Raw genomic sequence first — 6,083 nt, forward strand, 5'->3', positions numbered from 1 at the left:
GGCGCGTTTGAAAAGAGCGGGGTGGGAGGAAATGTACCGATTACACGGTAAAAAGTGTTGGCACGTCGGCATGCGCCCAAAGCGGGCCAACCCGCGTTTTTTGTTTGTTTGTTTGTTTGTTTGTTTCTGGGTAACGCGTCCTCTATGATTTGGTGTATGTCTCGGTAGGTCGTAAGAACCTTAGAAATGCGGATTCCTTTTCCCCAACCGTGGGAAGCACAGCGTACAAAATATTTTCCCTATCTTAGCCGGAGTTCACATGTCACGGAGCCCCCCCGCCACGCCTAAATGTGCTTTGCTTTTGGCGGTACATTTCTGTGGTAATAGCTGTTGTGGTTTCTGCCGTCAATCACTCGTTAAGCAACCATCCTTTTGTTTATTCTATATTATTATTTTATCGTTTATTTTTTAAGCATGTACAAGGTAGTAGATATTGGTATAAATACAGTATAAGCATTAGCAAAGTCGGTTCAGGTAAATTAGGCAGTAGGACAGGGACGGTAGCAGTGATGGGCTACCAAAATTTTTACTACCACACTGTGGGCATGGCTTATGCATTTTGTTTCAACATCTTTCAGTGCAAATTGGGTGCTCTGGGGTGGAGCTCCAAATGTTGCTACCAGTACTGCGTTCCTGACCGTACCCATAGGAGCCCATCACTGGACAGTAGGCACAATGGTGTGCTTATGCTCGCCCCTCACAGACCTCTTAGGAATGGGGTGTGGTCGGCTAGATTTTATTCATTTCTTTGGATTTATATGCCACCCCTCTCCGAGGATTTCGACTTACATAGTCTAAGGTTTTGGGGCAGGGGCAGGTTGTTCTTACCTGAATACCGGTGCATGTGTGCATCCCCTCACGAGATTTTGCTTCCACGCAGCGCAGGTAGCAAAGTAAAGTGAAAACTTTTTTTAAAGAAAGATGGTGCCGTGCGATGGATTGGTGAAGACTGCACCGGAGATGTCACGCGCAAATTGCACAATCCGCGGACCGCTATTAGAATGGAGCTCCGGGATGTACCAGTAGCAGCCCACCCTGGTTTGGGGAGGAAACCACAGAGTCAGGTAGTGCATTCCAGGCCTTGATAACTCTATTGCTAAAGTCGTATTTTCTGCAGTCGAGTTTGGAGCGGTTTACATTAAGTTTGAATCGATTACGCGCTTGTGTATTGTTGCGTTTGGGGGTGAAGAAATCATTGACAGATAGGACATTATGGTAAATGATTTTATGAGCTACACTTAGGTCACATCGAGAGGTTTCATTCCAGGAAAGGCTTTCAGCCACTCCGATCCTTAGTCATTGTTGATCTTGGCGTTTTAAGATATCTGAGGAGTCTTAAGACACTCGGAATTCAAGGAAGTCTTCCTTTTCCAAGTGAAAATGCTTGTGCATTCCTGACAGGCAGAAACTTGGAAGAAAGCCTCCACGGAGCTTGAGGCCAATAGCAAGCCTTTCCCAGTTGCCTTAGCTGAAATGCTGCCCATCCACAGCCTCCAGCTGGCATAAAACCTAGAGAACTAGGAGATTGTGATGGGTTTTTCTCTGATTAAACTTGCTTTTCTTTTTCTTTTGGCACAGAAACCCGCTTCCAAAGATATGTAGCATTTTACGGTTAAGTTACCCTTTAAAAGATGATGCCAAATAAGAGCAGTGACAAAACCTCACCCCTAGGAGAACTGCCAAGAAAAAGAATTTGAGAACTCTTGCACATCTCAAGATGTACGCCTTGTGTATGCATAGGTTTGGTCTTTTTTGTTTAAAGCAAGTTCCCTCAGTCTTTTGCAGCCTACAGGCACACTTTTTGTTTTTAAAAACTACTAAATGTGCCACTACATATGGTAATAGCTTCTCTGAAGCTGTGATTAATTACAACTTATTTGAAATTTCGCTTATTTGCTCAATCCACAATATAGCATTAAGCCATGATAAAAGCTTGTTTGGTTTGGGCTTAATGTGTTGTGGTTTGTAAACTCTCATTTATTTATTTTTTAACTTTGTTTATTGATTTTTACATATTAAAAAATAGATATAGTTCACGTTTGTCATTTACATTCTATTGTATTCCTCATTAACCCATCTATATACAATATATTTTATTCCAGAAGATAGGATAGGTATGGTAAGCAAAATAAATGAGTAGTAGATAATTGCACTTGCAATTATCTAGATGTACTGTAATCTCATTTATGGTATTACTGAAGGCATCTTGGCTTATTCAACAAACCCTGGTTTTGGTATCAGGCTGATGATATCTAGCTTTGCATGTCCACCCTTGGCAAATTAAGCAATGCTATTGGAGTCCTGTCCTGAGGCTTGAGGATATGGGGGTCTGTAGAGAGAACAACAGGCTCAACCCCAGCAAGACTAAGTGCTTTTGGGTTTGGGAGCTGTTGGTTACATAAATTTACCATATTTGGTTCTGGGTGTGGTAGCACTGCTCCAAACAGACTAAATTTGCAATCTGAGGCTTCATGGTTCCTGCTCAGAGCAGATGGCATCTGTAGCCAGAAGGTCCTTTGTGCAATTCCAAGTTGTGCCCTGGTCATCTCTCAAATAAACTACTGTAATACTATTATGAGGCTGTCCTTGAAGAGCATCCAGACACTGCAACTAGTAGAAAATATAACTATGCAGGTGGCTGTATGTCAGTGGTGAAATCAATTTTTTTTACTACAAGTTCTGTGGGTGTGGCTTGGTGGGCTGGCTGGGGAAAGTCTGCAAAATCTCCATTCCCACGCCACTCGGGGGCCAGCCAGAGGTGGTATTTGCTGGTTCTCGGAACTATTCAAAATTTCCACTACCAGTTCTTCAGAACCTGTCAGATCCTGCTGGACTTCACCCCTTTTATATGTACTTCCCGATCAATGCACATTAAAACTCTGCATTAGTTGTCCATATGCTTGTGGGTTCAATTCAAGGGACTAGTTATGCCCTATAAAGACTTGTATGGCATGGGATGGATTACTTGATGAACGACTTCTTCTTGGTTACATCTACCCATCCCATCACAACCAGCAGGAGAGGCAGCATATAGATGTTTTCTACAGAACGGTGTCATCTGACTGTATCCAGGAAGAAAGATTTTTCCACCCTACACCTTCCTGGAGCTCACCAACCCAGATCTTAGATCGGTCTTGATATTCCCAGTTTTAGGAACACATTGTAGAAAGTTACCACCCACCTCTCCTAGAAGAACGGAATGTTTTAGGAAATATTAAAAAGGCAGAATGTTACATTTCCCCTAAAAGAGAAAAGGAAATCTTAAGGGGGACAGAAACTAAAAAGCTTCAGTTCCCTACCCCCCCAGCAAATATTTGGCGCCCATTGAGAAGGACTGGGCCAGCCGATCTACAAAACAAAAGACCTTCAGCTCCAGGATGATGGGATTATCCTTCAGGGCAAAGTCATTCAGTCATAATGGAAACTATACAACAGCTTTGACCCCATGGGAGTCTGACAGCAATCAATAGAATACATGTCCTTGCCACAGTAACAGGAAACTCAAGGACAAGGCCCAAGAGAGGATATAAACATTCTCCACTCCATGTGTTCAATCCAGGACTTCAAACCCACATGGTCCTGTCCCTTATTAAACCATCTTTGTTTGCAGTGTCTTTCTCCCCGCTTGGAACGGGGATATTTCCAACAACACTGAAGACATGATTCTGCCACCATGGGCCGGAAATAGTGGGGAGCTGTTAGAATTAATATTAACATTACGGTTGATATTGTTTTAGTTAAATTTATTAGGTGCCCAACTCTGATGGCTGTGTTGAAATGATGCAAGATGAATTCTATCACTGTTGATTTTCCATTTAATAAATTGATTATGAATAGTTTTTATATATATATTGTGGTTTTTAAGTTTTCTTTGTTGGATTGTTTTTGTGAGTCACTGAAAGTCTCTTGTATAATGTAGGCAGCTGAACAAATTGAATGAATGAATGAATGAATAAATGAATGAGGAGATAAATAAAATAATGCTTAGCTATGTTTCTTTCAGAAAAAAAGAAAGAAAAAAATTCAAAGATTTGAAAAGCCTTGTGGTAACTAAACTACAACTTTATGCTGTAAGCCACCCTGAGTCCCCTGGAGAAGGGCGGCCTAGAAATCAAATTAATTAATTAATTAATTAATTAATTAATTAATTAAACTGCTGTAGTTTAATTGTTATTTATTAAAATAGTATATTTTTAGCATAACCCTAATTGGGGTTCATTCATGTGGATGGGAGATGAATTGAACAAAGTTTTAAGTCATACCATACTAAGATTTGGGGGGGATTTTCTAGTCTAGTCTACTTCAACGGGATAGCATTGTGCAAACCAGATTTTGTGGTTTGGAAGCCAAAAATAATGTATTAAATAAGTGCTGGTTGGGTAAATCAGGATTTGCTATAATAGGTAAACTGGTTTAGTTTTAACTGATTCTTGTACCAACCAGCAATAATATTCTAACCTGTTTATCTTTTTAACTTGCTTACAACATTTTTTTTTAAAGCCAAAATTGCTCTCAGATGCGCTCTGGTGTTACTTAAAGATAATACACCTCTGAACAAAATCTATTTCCTATAGGCAAGAGTCAGGTGGGGCATAATCAGCAATAATTCAGTAATTCTTTAGAAAGGTAGTGAATTCCAGGCGTTGATTACTCTGTTGCTGAAGTTGTATTTTTTGCAGTCAAGTTTGGAGTGGTTAACATTTAGTTTAAATCGATTTTGTGCTCGTGTGTTGACAGGATCAATCAGCTTGTGGAAACAGAGTCAAGAATTGGGGGGGAAGGGGTTTGAGTTTACTTTATTGATTAGGCCATGGGTCATATAAAAGTGCAGAGTTCCAAACACAAATTATTACTAAAATCCAATAAAAAGAATTTAAAATGAAATTAGAATAAAATACAATAATTTAATGTATAGATAAATAAAATTACATTTCAGCATCACCCCTATAACCTACTCCAATCAGTCTCACATATGCCAATCTCAACCAAACCATTTTGTTCAAATACTGTGCCATAATGAATGTTGATTTCAAATTCTGGCCGCACATAAGGTTTAATATGGGGTTCCCAATGGGTCATTCCTTTAGTATATGAGCTAAGGTATCTGTCTCTCATCCTCCTATTTAGGCCACAGTCAAATAGGATATGAGCCAGATCTTCAACACTCCGCAAATGCAGGGGTAGAGCAGTGATGGCGAGCCTATGGCATGCGTGCCCCAGGTGGCACGCAGAACCATATCTGAGGATACGTGAGGCATTGCCCTATGTCAGCTCCAACGCAGAAATTGTATCATCAGCATGGAGCAAAATGCTACAATATGCATTTAGGGTCATCGGCATATGTACTAAGGGATCCTTTATTAATCCTGGCAAGTCATTGATGTATAAAGTAAATAATAATGGAACTAAGAGACACTCTTGTTTTACCCCTTTATTTGTGTGAATCCTGTTAGTCAGAGCCCCATCAACCCCCTACTACACCTTCAAACAAGTACAGTGTTCCCTCGATTTTCGCGGGTTCGAACTTCGCGAATAGCCTATACCACGGTTTTTCAAAAAATATTAATTAAAAAATACTTCGCGGTTTTTTTTCCTATACCACGGTTTTTTCCATCCGATGACATTATACTTCATCACCAAACTAATAATTTTTGCAAATAAATAACAAAAAATAATAATTATTGTTAATAAATAATTATGTTTATAAATATCAGGATCACTAAGTGCCTTATTCAATGGTGAGTACCAGTAGTAATGGTGAGTAAATGGTTGTTAAGGGAATGGGAAATGGTAATTTAGGGGTTTAAATTGTTAAGGGATGGCCTGTGATACTGTCCATAGCCAAAAATGGTGTATTTACTTCCGCATCTCTACTTCGCGGAAATTCGACTTTTGCAGGCAGTCTTGGAACGCATTCCCCGCGGAAATCGAGGGAACACTGTACTTGCGTAAAGGGCATTACTCAAAGCTGGCAGTCTATGTTCTATTTTAAGATATGTGAATCTACTCCATAGTACTTCTCTGCTTATCATATCAAATGCTGCTGTGAGATATATAAAAGCAGCAAACTGATTTCCTTTTAT

This window comes from Erythrolamprus reginae, chromosome 1 (assembly GCF_031021105.1).
Source record: "Erythrolamprus reginae isolate rEryReg1 chromosome 1, rEryReg1.hap1, whole genome shotgun sequence".
Classification (NCBI taxonomy): domain Eukaryota; kingdom Metazoa; phylum Chordata; class Lepidosauria; order Squamata; family Dipsadidae; genus Erythrolamprus; species Erythrolamprus reginae.